Source organism: Taudactylus pleione, unplaced genomic scaffold, assembly GCF_031769625.1.
Source record: "Taudactylus pleione unplaced genomic scaffold, aTauple2 ptg000329l, whole genome shotgun sequence".
Lineage (NCBI taxonomy): Eukaryota > Metazoa > Chordata > Amphibia > Anura > Myobatrachidae > Taudactylus > Taudactylus pleione.
Genome location: NW_028284730.1, coordinates 5,456,279 through 5,476,734, shown reverse-complemented (window position 1 = coordinate 5,476,734; position 20,456 = coordinate 5,456,279).

Genomic DNA, 20,456 nt, shown 5'->3' with positions numbered 1-20,456 from the left:
TACAGTGCCCCAAACTGCAATGCCCCCTATACTAGTGCCCCTTATGCAATGCCCCCTGTAGTAGTGCCCCCTTATGCAATGTCCCCTGTAGTAGTGCCCATCATGCAATGTCCCCTGTAGTAGTGCCCCTTATGCAATGCCCCCTGTAGTAGTGCCCCTTATGCAGGGCCCCCTGTAGTAGTGCAAATTATGCAGGGCCCCCTGTAGTGCCCCTTCTAGTAGTTAGCCCCCTGTAGTGCCCCTTCTAATAGGTAGCCCCCTGTAGTGCCCCTTCTAATAGGTAGCCCCCTGTAGTTGCTCCCCCCCCTCCGCGCGCACACAAACAAACACACACTCACAAAAGAAAAAAAACACAAACACTTACCTTTATCCCCACTCCAGTGCTGCTGCCGTCCATACCCCGGCGTCCACTCCTCCGCACTATGGGAGTGACGTCATTACGTCACTCCCATAGTGCTCTGCGGGACCCGGAAGACGGAGCTCACTCCTGAGCTCCGTCCCCGGCATTATGGGAGTGACGTAATGACGTCACTCCCATAGTGCCCTGCGGGACCCGGAAGTCGGAGCTCACTCCTGAGCTCCGTCCCCGGCATTATGGGAGTGACGTAATTACGTCACTCCCATAGTGCCCTGCGGGACCCGGAAGACGGAGGGAGCTCCGTCCTCCGGCTGCCACTGGGGGTTTGAATAGGAGCCGGGCGCCCGCTGGTAAAACACTCAGCGGATGCCCGGCAGATGGAGGGTGCAGGGGTTCTGAGTGGCGTAACTACTGCCCCCGTCGCCCCCAAGCTACCCAGCGCCTCCAAGCCACCGCGGGGGCTGCGGGGGCAGTAGTTACGCCACTGTGCAGAGAAGTGGGGGGAAATTTCTGTCCTGATATATCCCGAGACGTATCAAGTCACAATGTCGACATGTATGTTATGTCAACAGGTACAATGTTGAAAGTACATTTTAGTACTACATTTAGGTTTAACTAGTGGAAATAAAAATAAAACCCCTGAGTCTCAAGGCCAGAACGTGACAAGTAAAGGCCCCCATACATCTGCGATGGGCATTATATGGGTAGGGAAAACATATACAGCTGATAACCTGTTGGATTAGTTATTCCTATCACATTGTCCTCTTTCAGTTGTCATTTATTTACATTTAGATACACAGGAATGGACATAAATGTGTGTAACATTGGGCAGGGAAAGATAGTGGACATGTTTAGATGTGTTTTGATTCATAGTAGAACTAAGGTAAAGCCATTGAAAAGTGACTGGTGCAGAAATGCTTAAAGGAGAAGTGCATCCTTATCTATAAAGCAGTTCCTGTATCTCAAACCTTTACAGTTCCAAGGAAAATCACATATAAATAAACTTAACATACAGTGGTAAGTATTCACAACGATTCACTTTTTCCACATTTTGTTATGTTACAGCCTTATTCCAAAATGGAATAAATTCATTTTTGTCCTCACAATCCTACACACAATACCCCATAATGACAATGTGTAAAGTTTTTTTGAGCTTTTTGCAAATTGAGTTAAAAAAAAAAACCTAAGAAATCACATGTACATAAGTGTTCACAGCCTTTGCCATGAAGCTCAAAATTGAGCTTGTTTCCACTGATCATCCTTGAGATGTTCCTACAGATTAAATGGAGTCCACCTGTGGTAAATTCAGTTGATTGGCCATGATTTTGAAAGGCATACACCTGTCTATATAAGGTGCCACACTTGACAGTGCATGTCAGAGCACAAACCAAGCATGAAGTCCAAGGAATTGTCTGTAGACCTCCGAGACAGGATTGTCTTGAGGCACAAATCTGGGGAAGGGTACAGAAAAATATTTGCTGCTTTGAAGGTCCCAATGAGCACAGTGGCCTCCATCATCCATAAATGGAAGAAGTTCGGAACCACCAGGATTCTACCTAGAGTTGGCCGGCCATCTAAACTAAGCGATCGGGGAAGAAGAGGTGACCAGGAACCCGATGGTCACTCTGTCAGAGCTACAGTATTCCTCTGTGGAGAGAGGAGAACCTTCCAGAAGGACAACCATCTCTGCAGCAATCCACCAATCAGGCCTGTATGGTACAGTGGCCAGACAGAAGCCACTCCTTAGTAAAAAAGCACATGGCAGCCTGCCTGGAGTTTGCCAAAATGCACCTGAAGGACTCTCAGACCATGAGAAACAAAATTCTCTGGTCTGATGAGACAACGGTTTTACTCTTTGGCGTGAATGCCAGGCATTATGTTTGGAGGAAACCAGGCACCTCTCATCACCGGGCCAATACCATCCCTACAGTGAAGCATGGTGGTGGCAGCATCATGCTGTGGGGATGTTTTTCAGTGGCAGGAACTGGGAGACTAGTCAGGATAGAGGGAAAGATGAATGCAGCAATGTACAGAGACATCCTGGATGAAAACCTGCTCCAGAGCGCTCTTGACCTCAGACTGGAGCGACGGTATATCTTTCAGCAGGACAACAACCCTAAGCACACAGCCAAGATATCAAAGGAGTGGCTTCAGGACAACTCTACGAATGTCCTTGAGTGGCCTAGCCAGAGTCCAGACTTGAATCCAATTGAACATCTCGGGAGAGATCTGAAAATGGCTGTGCACCGACGCTTCCCATCCAACCTGATGGAGCTTGAGAGGTGCTGTAAAGAGGAATGGGTGAAACAGCCCAAAGATAGGTGTGCCAAGCTTGTGGCATCATATTCAAAAAGACTTGAGGCTGTAATTGCTGCCAAAGGTGCATCAACAAAGTATTGAGCAAAGGCTGTGAATACTTATGTACATGTACATGATTTCTTAGTTTTTGTTTTTCTTTTTTTTTTATTAAATTAGCAAAAATCTCAAACTTTTTACACATTGTCATTATGGGGCATTGTGACAAAAATTAATTTATTCCATTTTGGAATAAGACTAACATAACAAAATGTGGAAAAAGTGAAGCACTGTGAATCCTTTCCGGATGCACTGTATCATCCCTTTAAACCAGGGCACTTATGAATTACACAGGTTCTGTGGCTGATTAATACAGGTGAAATGTAGGTCTGAAGTAAGCCAGCCACAGAACCTGTATAACTCGTGAGTGTCCCGGTTTAAAGGGATAGCATGGTAAGCCTAGATATAAAAGTTTGACAAATACACCACTTATTACAATGTGTAGCTAAAGCTAATTAGACAAGACACCACGGGCAAATTCAGCTGCATACAATTTAGCCGGAATTACGCTGACATTGCAGCATAGTACTAAATATGCATTTGCACACATCTAAGCCACTGCACTAACCCTATATAAACCATTGGTTTTCCAGCTGTAATTAAAAGTGCACATTTTCACCAGCCCTATCATCTGCATAATCCTAAATCTGTCTACACGTCTTCACTAAACTTAGCCTATGTGCAAAGTCCTTGTTACCAAGCATTTACCCACCTGCAGTTGCAAGAGGAGATGTAATGGAGATGTGTACAATTTGGAATCGCCCGTAGATGCGTATGATTGGCTATGGAGCAAGCGCAGTGCTAAAAACCCGCAAGACGTCCGCAAAACGGACTTACGTGCAACTCTGCCTCTGTTTAATCCACAGGTTCCCATACTTGGTTCTTGAGGCACCCTAACGGTACAGGTTTTAAGGATAATCATGGTTGGGCACATGTGACTCACTTAGTACCGAAGTCTTTTGATTTGCCCATCTGTGCTCAATCATGGATATCCTTAAATTCTGGACCGTTGGTGTGCCTTGAGGACCGAGTTTGGAAACCTCTGGTTTAATCAGATTGCAGTGAGCATTGTATTCACCCAAACTTCTCTAACAGAAAATCTAGAGCAGTGATTATCTAACTCAGTCCTCAGGGCCCCAAACAGGTCACGTTTTACAGGTCACTCAGCAGGTGCACAAGTGTATTCATTACTGACTGACACATTTTAAAAGATCCACATGTGGAGTAATTATTTCACTTGTGAATCTGGGACCTATTCATCATCGAGGCCGTATGGCCTCCGATGATGAAGGATTGCACTCGCTGCAAGGGATACTTAAGTATCCAACTCGCAGCGAGGGTAGCCTGACACCGGAGCAATTCATCATTGCTCCGGTGAGGGGACAACTGCTCCAAAAAGTAATTGTCCCCATGGTTAGTATCGCAGCTACAGAAGTAGCTGCGTTACTTACCTGCTGCCCGTCGTCCCGGCTACGCATGCGTGACCTCTGGTCACGCATGAGCAAAGCTGCCGGGGAGCTGGTGAGGAGGTGGTGGAGGGAACCGCTCGGATCCCTCTTCGCATCCCCGAAACTCCTTCAAATAGGATCCAAGAACAAGCGCCGTCTGAAGATGGCGCTTGTTCTCAGGCAGCAAACTCCGAAAACGTTCAGTTTTCAGAGTTTGCGGAATACCAAAGGGGTCTTATCGGACCCCTCATGATGAATGGCCAGGTAACTTAAATATCCGCATGGTTACTGGGCCATTTATCATTTGATGAATAGGCCCCTCTGTGAGGAGACCTGGAAAACATGAAGTGTTTGAGGTCCTGAGGACAGATGTCCATTGCTTAATACAGAGGTTCCCAAACTCGGTCCTCAAGGCACCATATGCTTGGGCATAGGTGACTTAATTAGTACCTCAGTCTTCTGATTTAACCATCTGTGCTCAACCATGGATATCCTTAAATTCTGGGCCATTAGGGTGCCTTGAGGACCGAGTTTGGGAACCTCTGGCTTATGGGGCGGAACTAGCGGTGGTGCAGCCGGTGCCTTGCACTGGGGCCCGCTGTGGTGCAGGGGCCCATGGCCGCCTGCATCCGACAGCGCCGCTGCCCGCCGACCTGGTCCCCATTACCTAAATGTTTGGAGCTGGAGCGGGCCCGCTTCGGCCGCTCCTGCTCCAACATGAGAGATACCCACCGCGGCCCCGCCCCTTGATCCAGCAGCCCGGCCCCTTGTTATGACACGGCGCGCGTGACGTCACGTGCGCCGTGTCATAATAAGGGGCCGGGCTGCTGGAGTAAGAAGATCGAGAGGAGCCGTGGATCGAGAGGAGCAGAAGATGAAGAAATAAGGTAAGTGGCGGTGCTATGGAGGGGGGGGAGGGTGAAAGAGGCTGCCGCTGGGGGGGGGCAGGCTGACACACACGCTGGCGCTGGGTGGGGGATGAAGAGGCTGACACACGCTGGCACTGGGGGGGGATGAAGAGGCTGACACACGCTGGGGGGGGGGGGAACAGGCTGACACACACACTGGGGCTGGGGGGTTAAAAGGCTGACACACACTGGGGCTGGGGGGGAGGCTGACATGCTGGGGCTGGGGGGGAAAGAGGCTGACGCACGCTGGGGGTGAAAGAGGCTGACACACGCTGGGGCTGGAGGGGAAAGAGGCTGACACGCTGGGGCTGAGGGGGAAAGAGGCTAACACACACCGGGGCTGGGGGGGAAAGAGGCTGACACACACTGGGGCTGGGGGGGAAGGCTGACATACGCTGGGGCTGGGGGGGGAGGCTGACATGCTGGGGGGAAGAGGCTGACATATGCTGGGGGGGGGAAGAGGCTGACATATGCTGGGACTGGGGGGGAAAGAGGCTGACACATGCTGGGGCTGGGGGGGAAAGAGGCTGACACATGCTGGGGGGAAAGAGGCTGACATGCTGGGGCTGGGGGGGAAAGAGGCTGACACATGCTGGGGCTGGAGGGGGGGGGAGAGGCTGACATGCTGGGGGGGGAAAGAGGCTGACATGCTGGGGGGGAAAGAGGCTGACATGCTGGGGCTGGGGGGGAAAGAGGCTGACACGCTGGGGCTGGGCGGGAAAGAGGCTGACACATGCTGGGGCTGGGGGGGAAAGGGGCTGACACACACTGGGGCTGGGGGGGAAAGAGGCTGACACGCTGGGGTTGGAAGGAACACACGCTGGCGGGAAGAACGAGGCAGAGACATGCTGGGGATGGAGGGAGAATGAGGCTGACACGCTGGGGCTTGGGGGGAGAACGAGGCTGACACACTCGGGCTGGACAGACTGAATTTACTGACTGGGGGGGCAGTGAGGGGTGGTGAGAAAACAAGGCTGGGCAGTAGGACAGACACTGTATTTAATTACTGGGGAGGGGTGAGGGGTGGTGAAAAATGTTGGGGTGCCAGGAATGGGTGGGATGGGGGGGCCCAAAGCATATTCTTGCACCTGGGCCCACCACTCTCTAGTTCCGCCACTGTCTGGCTTAGTACCTTAGTGCTGAACTTCTATGTATGTCTACCTCGATGATTGCTTTCCATGTTTCCCCACACTGCCCCCAACACCTGGTCCATATCCCCTTCCATACTCCCCAAACTAACCTAAACCCCTCTTCTCTCCACCTTCCCTCTAGAACAGTGGTTCTCAAACTCGGTTCTTAGGACCCCACACAGTTCACGTTTTCCAGGTCACCAAGCAGGAGCACAGGTGTATTCATTACTCACTGACACATTTTAAAAGATCCACTGGTGGAGATAATTATCTCACTTGTGATTCTGAGAGGAAAACATGCACTGTTTGGGGTCCAGAGGACCGAGTTTGAGAACCTGTGCTCTAGATCTCACATGTCGGGTCCTCTAACCATCTACCAATAATGTCCCTTGTTGTGGTGATGCTGAACGTGTTCTGTATGGCATGCAATTTGTTCTGTTAATTACATCCATGCATTTTTTTTTACTCTGCTCATTTATTATTCCATTAATAGAGCTGTGCCTGCAGGGTGGGCTCTGCACCACCAGACAATGTAGCCTCCACATAGCGCTCTGCATGTCCTTGCTGTCTACAAAGGGAGAGTGTGATGTGTGCACATAAAGCTGCATGTATGTATATATGTCTTTACAGGTTGTAAATTATTAACGGAATTTGTTTTAGGGTTATTTAAAAGGTGATATATGCCCAACCATTATGTTTGATGGTATTTTGTGCACAAATTGGAATATTTTGATATGATTTCTAATTTTTAAATAAAATTTACTCCACCCCTTCAGGACCTCTTTTGTTTTGCCCCATATGAGGTTTTCACTATATAAAAAAATAAAGCCTAACTTTAAAGAGGAATACTTTATTTTCTTATTTTATACTACTGTAGCTGGGATACCCGGCATTGCCTGGATTGAAGACTGGACCCTGAAGTATACCTGCAGCCTTTATTTGTTCCATTGTCCTTGCCGGAATGGGTATGTAAATGCCGGCTGTTGGGATACCTCCTGTCAGAATGCCGGCATACCGGTGACCACCCACAGCTTTAGCGGGCGAACTGGCTATGATCGCGATCGGGCTTGCGACGAGACCCTTGTGGTAGGGTCTTGTCCACTGCAAAGCCCCGGGGAACTTCCTGCTCTAATAGAGCAGGATGTTCACTACTGACATCACTGGTGATGTCAGTAGGGACGCCCACAAACGGCAGGCGTTCCTTCAGGAACGCCTCCGTTTGTCCAGCCTCCCCCCATGCAAGCCTACAAAACGGGGCGAGTTGTCAATCACAATTGACAGCCGCCCAGTCTTGTAGTGAGTCCCGCAGCAAGTGAAAATTCACTCGCTACGGGGCTCGCGCATGTGCACTGCCCAGGCATCGACCCGCTTGCGAGAGGGTCTGAATCAGGCCCCAGGTTCAAACCTAGGCAAAAACCTAATCCTGGCCAAACTACACCACCATGCCAAATTTGGTGGGGCTAGGTCCAAAACTCTGGCCGGGCAAAAGGACAAACAGACGGGCAGACACGCTTTCTCGTTAAGTGCCGCTATAATACATCTACCCCAATGATCTCTATGGCTAGGCTATGTGCATTTTCACATAAGGTTTGCTGTGGCCACTTACATGTAACCCCTTGTAAAACACAATATATGAGCAAACCCTTAAAATATCAGTGTGTTTTCATCATCAAATAGAACTTAGTAACTGCTTTGGGGCTCATTTACATAGTCTCAGTCCTGTCTATTACAGGTATAAACACGGCCTCCTGGCCTTCACACAAAGTCTCTCTTGTAGCCCTCCCTGCCTGTCTTGCACGTCTGGACATTGGCCTCCTGGCCTAACTTCCACAAACTCACACAAACAGTCCCAGAGATTTGCGGACTGCAGGTCTGGACACCGGCCAAGTCTGGCCCCCACTGGCCTCCTGGCACACTGGGCTCTGTAGCTGCCAAAGTCCCACTTGAACTGTCTCCTTCAGTAACCTGACTGGTCTGCCTCGTTAGCCCTCACCTGAGCTCTTTCTACAAGGCAGCCTCTAGGTGTGGTGACATTTCCTATTTCTACCCTGTGTGGGCAGATCCACCACACAGTATACAAGGCTCATTAAATAAAATGATGATCAACCAGCCCTGGACTGAAAGCCCAGGGGTCTTCCCCGCACAAATGGTGGTGGGTGCAGGGGTAATGTGTAAATGAAAGCTCTTGTTGAACCACAAGTGCCAGCAGGCCGCTGGCACCTGCACCCTCCACTATTAATTTCTCCTATTCTGCTCAGTGTTCTATTGTGTTTTTAAACACGATTCTTAATAAATCTGTGAGTTGTAATTCTATCTTTAGACAATACTCGCGTGTTGGTTCGATAGTCTATTTCCGTGCGGAATCGTGTTTTTGCACTCAGGTTTGCCTTCGTACAGTGAATCTCAGAGAAACAGGAAAACTCGCATGAGAATGCAATCTCAGTCAGTAAATATGCCCCTGGGCTGAGTCGGAGTAGCATGCAAGTTCATTTTTGCAGATAGATCTTGGACCTTTTTGCACTCAGCATGCATCAGAGCTGCGCACACGCAACTTTCCACAACTACGATTCAAACGCATTTCAGTTGCATCTCAACTTGTGGGTTGAATGGATGTAATTGCACAGCAACTGGGCACGTGCACATAGGCGGTATTGTGGGCTGTTCAGATTTGTGCTTACACAAAGATCTGTCGGATTACGGACATATCCTTTGTACCAGGTATAGGGCTGGCGCAAATGTGCGCGCTAGTTTTACAAGATGGATGCGGGAAGTGCGGCTGCATAGATGTGAAGAGATTTGTATTTATTTCCCAGCACACAATATGGCGGCCTCTGCTGCTGACCTTAGAGAAACTCTGAATCAGGGCCTCTGTGTCTTATTCATTAGACAGAAATGGAGAATACGGTCGGCCGATGACTACCGCCAGAAAGAATGTGAAGCCACTGAAAGAGCTTATGAAGTGATCACCCAGAAGTCGGCCATTGTGAATAGAGATGCACAAGTTATCCTGCAATTTAACAAATGCAAATCTATTTACTAAGCCTTGGATGGAAATACAGTGAACACATCTAAACGTACCAGCCAATCCGCTCCTAAGTGCCATGTTATAGCCTGTGTTTGAAAAATGACAGTGAGAGGAGCTGATTGGTTGGTACTTTATTGCTGTTCACTTTATCTCCATTCAAAACTTAGTAAATAGACCCCGCAGTCCCCATGCAGGTCCCCCCCCACTCTCCCCAGTGCATGCAGACTGGTTCTGTGCCAAAGTCTACTGCACATGTGGGAAAATGGTGCCATTACCACTATGATTTCTCTACTGCGCATATGCAGATCTTAAGGAAAATGGTGCAGATGCCATTTTCCCTGAGATTTGTGCTGCGTCACTGGAGAAGTCGAGGCTCTGGGTGCAGGGTGCACCATTTATAGATGCATACCTCCCAACTTTTAGACACCCTGAAGAGGGACAGTTCGCGCGCCTACGAAAGGGGTGGGACTTTACAGAAAAGGGGTGGGGTTGTTTACATCACTATGGGGTCGTGCCCAGCACTCTCCGACATGCTGGTCAGCCCCCAGGCTCTCCGTACACTGGTGGGCATATGCCATGCACACGGCATCTGTTCTCCTTCTGCTTACCCGCTGCTCTGCTATGTGATCCCCCCAACTTCCCCCCCACCACAGGACACTGCGGCCTGCGGGTGGGACATCAGGACAGTCCCAGAAAAACGGAACTGTCCCGCTGAATGCAGGACAGTTGGGAGGTATGTAGATGCACCAATGGCTAAACAACTGAATTACATACTGTGTTACCAGAAGAGAACAGTGCTACTGTACTTTACAAAAAGATGAGTTTCGGATTATGTCTGCCATCAGCATTCTATTTATAAATATATCGGCATTACATGGGGGGAGAGTGATGTCTAAAATATCACATTTAGCAGAGGAAGAAAATCTGAGCAATTAGTGACCTTTACTCAGTTTTGGAATGCTTGCTGTGCACTTAGAACCATACTATATAGCCTTATCTAAAGCTTTAAATCCAATGAGCAAACATTGTGCCTTCAGTGTCATAGAAAAAGTCTGCAGAGACTACACGGGTCCGATGGGGGAAGGGACGCGCCTTGTGGCATTCTGCAGCATGGCATAAATAGCGACGTCTCCCATCGGCCCGACGGGGGATGTCGCTAACGACCCGTGGGAGTGAGCATATCATGGGTACACACTAGACCAGCGTTTTTCAACCACTGTGCCGTGGCACACTAGTGTGCCGGGAGCGGTTGTCAAGTGTGCCGCGAGGTCAGTGCAGTCAGAGATGACTTTACTTGTACTGCTGGCCTGGGCAGTGCTGGGCTCTTCAGGGAGGCTCAGGCGCGCCCGGGCTGTGACCCAGGGCCGGATTAAAGTCTGTAGGGGCCCCTGGGCAACAAACTTGTGGGGGCCCCTATATACCACTGTTTCTGGTCACCCTAGGAACATTTTTTTTCCTTTTTATTCACCTTTATGTCCCCAGTAGGTTTGCCCCTCTTGCAAGGCTCACTGTAGTAGTGTCCCTTATGCAGTGCCCCCAGTAATGGTCCCCCCCATGCAGTGCCCCCCGTAGTAGTCCCCCATATGCAGTGCCCCTGTAGTAATGCCCCTTATATAATGCCCCTAGTAGTGGTCCTTATATAGTGCCCCAGACCCAGTAGTGGTCCCCCCTATGCAGTGCCCCTTATATAAAAGCCCCCAGTAGTGGTCCACCTATACGGTGCCTCCAGTAGTGCTCCCAGACCCAGTTGTGGTCCCACCCTATGCATTGCCCCCAGTAGTAGTCCCCCCCTATGCATTGCCCCCAGAAGTAGTCCCCCCCCTATACAGTGCCCCCAGTATTTGTCCCCCTATGCACTGACCCTAGTAGCACCCCACAGTACCCCCATGAAGCGGCCCCCTATACAGTGACCCCTGTAGCGGCCCCCCCCCCTATGCAGTGCCCCTTACACACACACACAAAAAAAATCACAACTTACCTGAATCCTCGCTCCAGACACGACCGCTGCTGTCCGCTCCGAGTCCCGGCTCTTCTCCTACACTATGGGAGAGACATCAGTGTCATGATGTCTCTCCCATCATCACCTGCTGCAGGGGGAGGCGAAAGGCGGAGCTCATGAGTGAGCTCCAGCCGGCTCCCTCCGTTGTGCAGCAGCCAATGAGATTCTGTTTGACTCATCGGCTGCTGTAACAAACACACAGCTCCCGCCGGCGGCTGTGTGTTTGTCACTGTGTAGTGTGGACCACGCTCACTGCGGACTACACTAGCGACGGGGACACTAGCGGCGGGTGCAGACATCGGACCACTGTGGCTGGCTGCACCACTGCTAGTGGGGGCTCCTCCATGTGTGGGGGCCCAGGGATGACCGCCCCTGTCGTCCCCCCTTTAATCCGGCCCTGCCATGACCTATAGCCTGCCCGCAACCTGCTCCCAGCTCTGCACTGTGTGCTCAGTCACTGAGTGTGACTGAGCAACCCCAGCCAATGAGGGACCGGACAAGGACATCAGTGAGCCTTCTCAGCTGGTTATTTTATTTTTTCTGTGGGGGCCAATGTGTGTATTTGTTTTCTTTCTGTGGGGACTATTTTGTTTTATATTTTTTTCTGTGGGGACATTGTTGTGTTTTATTTTTTTTCTGTGGGGCCCAATGTGTTTGTTTTTGTTCTGTGGGGACATTGTTGTGTTTTATATTTTTCTGTGGGGGGCAATGTGTGTAATTGTTTTTCTGTGGGGGCCAATGTCTGTTCTTTTTCCTGTGGGAGGCCAATTTGTGAGTGTTTTTTCCCATGGGTGCCAAAGTGTGTATTGTTTTCCCATTAGGGACTAATGGTGTGCCTTAAAATTTTTTTCAAATCTTGTTCGGTGTGCCACGAGTTGAAAAAGGTTGAAAATCACTGCACTAGACGATGTACCAGATATGTTGTCCGATCCCACAGATCGTCTAGTGTGTACCCAGCTTAAGTCGAAGAGAACTAGGAGTTCAGGCCGGTGAGACTAAAGAGAAAGTGTAGAGTTAAGGTGGGGCTTAGCCCTGGAGAGTTAAGGACTGGACACTGTGCTGAGAATGAAAGCGCTGGATGCTGGACTAAAACCCACAGTATTGTGGCTGGAGGCCAGACTGGTACCGGTGGTTCTGGACACTGTGCTGAGAACAGCGGTACTAAGGCTGGACAATGGGCTGGTACCGGTGGTTCTGGACACTGTGCTAAAAACAGTGGTACTGCGGCTGGACAATGGGCTGGTACTGGTGGTTCTGGACGCTGTGTTGGGAACAGCGGAACTGCGGCTGGAGACCAGGCTGGTACCAGCGGTTCTGAGCAGATACTGTAGCCAGCACAGGAAGGACAGTCTGCATGCAAGCCTGTGAGATAGCCATGCAAAGCCATCTGGCCAGAGTCTGTTTGTTAGCTGGCCATCCCTTCTTGTGGAATCCATGTAGTACAAAGAGGGAGTCCAATTTCCGGATGGAACTAGTATGGTCCACGTTGATCTTCAGAGCACGGACCACAACCAAAGAGGCCTCACCTGCCGATTCAAAGGCCGGAACCACAATTTCCTCATTAAGGTGGAAATGGGAGACCACCTTTGGCAGGAAGAGAGGGCATGTTCAGAGAACTGCCCTGTCCAGATGAAAGATTAGAAATGGGGAGCGCAAGAGAGCGCCCCTAAATCCGAAAACCCTACAGGCAGATTCTATAGCCAGAAGAAATAGAGTCTTCACAGTGAGTCATTTGACATCTACTGACTCCAGGGGTTCGAATGGAGATTCCTGAAATGGGTGGAGAACCACTGACAAATCCCACAGGAGGGCCAAAGGGAGGTTGTATACTTAGAACACCTTGCAGGAAGGTGTGAGCATCCAGGAGAGGAGCAATTCTGCGCTGGAACCAGATGGATAGAGCAGAAACATGTACTTTGAGAGAGGCTAGGTGGAATCCAGCTTGAAGAAAGGCAAGGACTCTAGAAACCTTAAAAACCTGAGGGTCATAGTTTCTAGTAGTACACCACAGGAAATATGTATGCCACAGCAGGTGATAAATCCTGACAGAGGCCGGTTTACGTGCGCTGAGCATGGTCTGGACCACAGAGTTAGAGAACCCTTTAGACCTTAGGAGGAATGTCTCAAGAGCCAAGCCGTTAAAGACAGACAGGCCAGGTCCGGATGTAGATAGGGATCCTGAGAGAACAGGTCTGGTCGCAGAGGAAGTTGGAAAGTAACGTCTATGGTGAGACTTTGAAGGTCGGAGTACCAATGGCGTCTGGGCCAAGCCGGAGCACCAAGAGGACCGTTCTCCCTCTCTTGCTTGGACTGACGAAGAACCTGGGGCAGACGGGAGACTGGCGGAAAGAGGTATGGCAAATGGAAGGTACACCTCACAGATAATGTGTCTACGAAGGCTGCATCCCTCGTCCTGGCCCTGTACACTGGAAGCTTGTGGTTGTGTCGTGAGGCCATGAGGTCCACGTCTGGTAGACCCCATTTGTCCACCAGGAGCTAAAAGCCTTCTGGATGTGGAAATCCGCTTCCCCATTGAGAATCCCCAGGATGAACACTGTGGAGATGGCTGGGAGATGGCGTTCTGCCAATGTGAGAATGCGGGACACTTCTGCCATTGCTGACCAACTTGGTGATTGAGGTGGTCCACCGCCGTGGCATTGTCGGACCCTTGTTTAAGTGGGACGTCTGTAGCCACCAGGAGAGGGACAGGCTAACCTTCAGAGAGAGACCCATTGTCTGGGATCTGATCAGATGGGGCAGCCCGTTCCACCTGTATAGGATCAGGTGTTGTTAGGGCCTGGAGTGAAACTGAGCGAATCCACAATATTGAAGGTGGACACCATGGATCCCAAGGTCTGCATTGCAGACTGTCTATACACTGTCCACTGTCTATAAACTGCAGGGGGAACTTCCCATTTAGTGCAATCAGTAGCTGGAAAGTGGTAAATGGAAATTAAGCATTTAGGCAGCTAAAACTTTTTACTTGGCATATTCCATGCCTCACTCATATGATCAGAGTGAGGAAACTCTGGCAAAACTACCTTTTGTCACTTAAATAGTGGCTCTTATGCCTTTGGAGTGGTTTCTGCCTCTTCTATTTGAAGAATAGATTTTACAGCTCTCACTAGTGCAGGTATATTCAATTTAGAGGGGGGGGGGTTCTCGTCTCCCGAAGGGGAATCAGAGTGAGAGAGGTCTGCGCCTTCTGCCTTCCCAGATGATATCTTCCCAGTCCACCCAGCTATCAGATTCTGAGTTAACACAGCACGCATAGTAGGTTTACTAGGTAAGGGTCTCTCTTTTTGCAGCATTTGTTGAAAGGCTGTAGAGGTATCCGCCAGACTTTGCACTGAGGTAGAAAGTACGTCTACCCATAGGGGAGGCAAAGGATTTGCAGGGCGTGCCTGCTGTGGCCATCCAATAGGGGGGAGCTACCACAGGGACCGCAGTTTTTTCCAATACCTGTGAAAAAGAAGCCCAGTGGGGGTCCTGAGGAGAGGACGCAGTACTTACAAGACACCAGAGTGGGAGCAGCAGGCTGCTTGTTATTCTTGCCTTTGCCAGACATAGCTGCAAGATAATGTAGCACACGATCTGCAGTGAGCAACCCAGATATATGTGCAATATGGCACAGTGTAGTGTGCAACACCGATGTACAGTATGTGATAGCTCTCCCAAATATAGGGAGATGTGAGGTACAATAAACCCCCTATACCTCAGTATTCCAGGGTTTAGAATAAAAGGAAAGGTATAAGCTGACAGTTGTGAAAAAATAAACAGCAGCGCTAGCACAAGTCACATACAATGCAGAGCATACCATATAACTGCAGTGCGCACTACTTCAACAACACAGACCAGTAGGAATAGCGCTATATAACCTGGCCCTTGGGAGAGGTATACAGGGAGAACGGACCCAGCGTTCTCGGAGACCTGAATGCAGAATATGGCTGCCATGAGTCTCAGAGGGGACGAAGGGTGAGGGAGGAGCAGCTCAAGGGTGGCAAGACTGCAGTGGAATGGCGCCCTGAGCCGGGGGAGGGGCTGCAGGGAGAGGGGCTGCAGGGAGAGGGCCATCTCCCCTATGCTGACATCAACCACCAGGTCCCTGGCCTTAATCTGTGCCCTACGCCAGTGCTTGTAATGCCCTGGTGATCTAGTGGAGTCCCGGACAAACCAGCATCTACATCAGCGCCTCCGGTCTGTCTCCCGTCACCAGAGGCAAGACTGCGCATAGACGCGAGTCCCCGCAAGCAGGGATCCGCCTTACAGTGCATGCGGAAAGTATTCAGTGCGTCACTTTTTCCACATTTTGTTATGTTACAGCCTTATTCCAAAATGGAATCAATTCATTTTTGTCCTCACAATCCTACACACAATACCCCATAATGACAACGTGTAAAAAAATTTTTTTTAAATTTATGTATCACATGTACATAAGTATTCACAGCCTTTGCCATGAAGCTCAAAATCCTGTTTCCACTGATCATCCTTGAGATGTTCCTACTGCTTAATTGGAGTCCACCTGTGGTAAATTCAGTTGATTGGACATGATTTTGATAGGAATACACCGGTCTATAGGCATACACCTATAGATCCCACACTTGACAGTGCATGTCAGAGCACAAACCAAGCATGAAGTCCAAGGAATTGTCTGTAGACCTCCAAGGAAGGATTGTCTCGAGGCACAAATCTGGGGAAGGGTACAGAAAAATATCTGCTGCTTTGAAGGTCCCAATGAGCACAGTGGCCTCCATCATCCATAAATGGAAGAAGTTCGGAAACACCAGGACTCTTCCTAGAGTTGGCCGGCCTTCTAAACTGAGCAATCGGGGGAGAAGGGCCCTAGTTAGGGAGGTGACCAAGAACCCGATGGTCACCCGATGGTCATTCCCCTGTGGAGAGAGGAGAACCTTCCAGAAGGACAACCATCTCTGCAGCAATCCACCAATCAGGCCTGTATGGTAGAGTGGCCAGACGGAAACCACTCCTTAGTAAAAAGTACATGGCACCTCGCCTGGAGTTTGCCAAAATGCACATGAAGGACTCTCAGACAATGAGAAACAAAATTCTCTGGTCTGATGAGACAAAGATTGAACTCTTTGGCGTGATTGCCAGGCGTTATGTTTGGAGGAAACCAGGCACCGCTCATCACCAGGCCAATGCCATCCCTACAGTGAAGTATGGTGGTGGCAGCATCATGCTGTGGGGATGTTTTTCAGTGGCAGGAACTGGGAAACTAGTCAGGATAGAGGGAAAAATGAATGCAGCATTGTACAGAGACATTCAGGATGAAAACCTGCTCCAGAGCGCTCTTCACCTCAGACTGGGGTGACTGTTCATTTTTCAGCAGGACAACGACCCTAAGCACACAGCCAAGAAATCAGAGGAGTGGCTTCAGGACAACTCTGTGAATGTCCTTGAGTGGCCCAGCCAGAGGCCAGACTTGAATCCAATTGAACATCTCTGGAGAGATCTGAAAATGGCTGTGCACCGACACGTCCCATCCAACCTCATGGAGCTTGAGAGGTGCTGCAAAGAGGAATGGGCAAAACTGCCCAAAGATAGGTGTGCCAAGCTTGTGGCATCATATTCAAAAAGAATTGAGGCTGTAATTGCTGCCAAAGGTGCATCAACAAAGTATTGAGCAAAGGTTGTGATTACTTATGTATATGTGATTTCTTAGTTGTTTTTTTTTTATTAAATTTGCAAAAATCGCAAAAAAAAAAAAACTTTTTACACGTTGTCATTATGGGGTATTGTGTGTAGAATTTTGAGGACAAAAATTTATTTATTCCATTTTGTAAATAAGGCTGTAATATAACAAAATGTGGAAAAAGTGAAGCGCTGTGAATACTTTCTGGATGCACTGTACCTGTCCCCTTGAATTCCGGTTGCAGTATGGGGTTACGAGAAGCTCTGCTAGCTAGGTCCCGGAGCCCCGCCGAGAGTACCTAAACAAGGGCTGGTGTCGCAGCGCCACGGAGGGGTGATGGAGCAGCAGTGCAGACGTCCAGAGGACTGTCTAGTGCTGCTGCTCTTGCAGTAAAAAAAAATTAAAATAAATCTTGGGCTGTTTAATAGCAGCCCCACTGTCTAATGGTGATCCAGCTCCTGCCGGACACCAACAAAACTGATTTGCCTTCAGGGGGAAGGACCAGAGCATCCTGGGATACGAAAAAGCTTTGCTGTTGGTGTCCGGTCCTCCAAGTACCACCTACACCCCATTGTCTCCCTGTGGAGCCCTATGGACCCTGAAGAAGAAACAAATGTTTTAACAATAATCATTATTATTACTATTATGGTAGACACCAGGATCACTTTTTTATATGGTGATTGAAACATGGCTGTGACTACAGGTAATCTTTCTCCTCTGTAAATCCTTTGTAAGCTTATGGGTTGCTGAATACAAAATGCTTTGCTGGCCAAAACACATAATAGGATTTTTGCAATCATCATCAAGCAATTGACTCAGTTACAGTGGGACCATTATCAGACATTTTTGTGAATGCGTCCAGAATATGACCACAGATCATCGCAAAGCAAGTTTGGGAAGAAATCCTCATTTCCATAATGTTTCCCTACAACCCGGATGTAGACGTCCTGTGCAAACATACAATAACAGACAATCATACCTTACCCTGCAAAGTCCATAATTTGGTCTACCTAAAGGCTCAAACACACTGAACAATATATAGTTCAACAATATCGTTATCATTCATAAAAATCGTCCAGTGTGTACGGGCCTTAACAATGTGTGTGAAATTCCCCACTGCAGGAATGGATGCGGCAGAAGGAATGTATGGGGAAATACAGACATAGAGAAAGATATGGGAACTAAATAGCATGAACTTGTACAGAAGCTGTGTGTGTCATCAGTAATTTAAGGAAAGGGTGATGTCAGATCTACTGCATTTAGAGTCCAGCTCCCTCCAAACATCTAATCAAGGACTGTTAAATATGGCCAATGATTCTAACATCAAATGCTTCTCAGAGAGGGCCAACAGCGATGCTGAATCAGAATCTGTGCACCCATTACGGTAACCTACCTTACATAGTACAGGTGTGTCAAAAATAAACAATAAAATACAATTTAATTGCTTTGTACTGTACAACACTATGATAATAAAACTCAGAACACTAAGACGGGGGTGGGAATGGTGGAGGGGCACTTCTAAGAAATAATTTATCATGAGAGAAACGGAACTGGGCAGAGTTAATAATTGCTATAGAACAAAGCATACAGTACAGTATATGAGCTGTTTACAGCAGCTTAATAATCAATCCTAACCTCTACTAGAGAACCAATAATGCTAAAATAATGTGTCCAGGGTCTCTCAGACATTCAGCACAGCGCTCACATCACTATTTTTGTTGATACACTTCTATTATTATTATTAAACTTTATTTATAGGGCGCCACATATGGTCTGAAGCGCCGTATAGAGGGGAACGACAAGACAGTACATGGCAACACTGTATAATACAGTAGACAGTACAATACAGTATACAACTAACAGATAGCACTACAACAAAGAGGGGAAGCTAATGCTGATTCACTCTGTGCTGTGACATGCTCTTGATGTTAGGATAAATCAATAAACGTAGATTAAAATGAAGCATTTTCTGACATTAAATATGTTCGACCTCTTATAATGTATTTCTGCTTGTATATTACAAAAATAAAAAAAAATCAGCCAACATGGAAGAAGAACAGAAATGACTTGTAAAATCCAACACACAAAATAGAGTATTTTTGCACTTCTGGTAAAACGTCAGTGTTCAGTGGGTGCAGGAGGAGGGCAGGGCACAGTCACTGTAAGCACTCGCCAATGCCCTCCTCCCCCCATGCTTGCGGACAGCATCCAGTTTTTTGAACCTAGCAACACAGGAGATAAAGTAGAGCAAACAAGAAAGAGTAACAGATAACAAGAGCGTAAAGAGCAGGCGGACAAAGTACAAAATTCCTATTTTCTAAGTTGGATCCTGGGAACATGTTGGGGACAGCCCAAAATTGCCTATAAGGGAGGGCATGATAAATAGAAGCAGTACAAAGCACTGTCGTTCCAAACGGTCACCCCTGGAGCAAGCACGACACCTACAGTATAAGATATGGTAACTGTATGTGTGAACATACGACCTGGTGGGGTCCCTACTCTGCTGCTCAGCCGCAGCCCCTTTTCTATGTTTAGATGCCTGTGTGCCATGCTCCCTTGCCACTGGAGGGAACAATTATAGGAGTTGAAAGTCCCATGGCAATGAAACCCCTTTGGATTCCTGATCCTGGAGACTTTCTGCATATTGTGTTCAACCAAGACCGCATCTGTCCACCAGCTGAGGAAAGTCTTTGGGTGAAGGGACCATTCCCCTGGATAAGGATCCTGACAGACTGAGAAAATCCACTTGCTATTTTCCTATGCCCAGAGTGACCATGCACCCCAGGGGCTCCATCCCTTCCCTGCTCTGATCCCTCACACAGCTGTCAAAATCAGCACTAATGCAATGCCCCCGCATTGCCGGGCACTTACACCAAACTGAGTACTCCTGGCAGGCATGTAGTATGTAGGGGAGATGCTCCTGCCCCCACTAAACTGCGTTTCCCCAGTGTCCCCTAACTGGAGGACTAAGAAAAAGCATTAGCATTAATGTTGTCTGTATGTACTATCATTTTATGTAAAACAAGAACAAAAAAAAAAAAAAAGGATGGTTAATCTGCAACTGGCTGTAGGAGTTCAATAAGTTTGTGTTCAGTGAAATGGCTGCCCAGGGGGATAATGTGTGCTCGGGGGGGGGGCTTTTCCCTGTACTGGATGGTGTAAACCACAGGGGAGAAATACCAATGTAGTGTAGTGTGTAACAGAGATGTGGGGGTTATGCATGGTGTAAGAGATTTAAGAGGCTCTGAGGACTGTACAATGGGGGACGGGCTGAAGCTGGACACTCGCCTGGGAACCATTCTCTTAGACCCCAAAAGAATGTCTCCAATTCAGTGTATTACACACCTGACAATCAGTGGACCCTGAAGACGAATACTGGAACCACACTCTGCTACACAATATACATTAGAAGATAGCAGCACATTATATATAACAGACGTCACACAGGGGGATCCACATTGTGTAGTGGGACGAAGACGCATACTTCCAGTCTAAGCCAGTTGTGGGCAAGCTGCCATTTCTGCAGCCCTTAACAACTACCGGGCGTTAATTGACAAGGAATTACTACTATACAACTTTG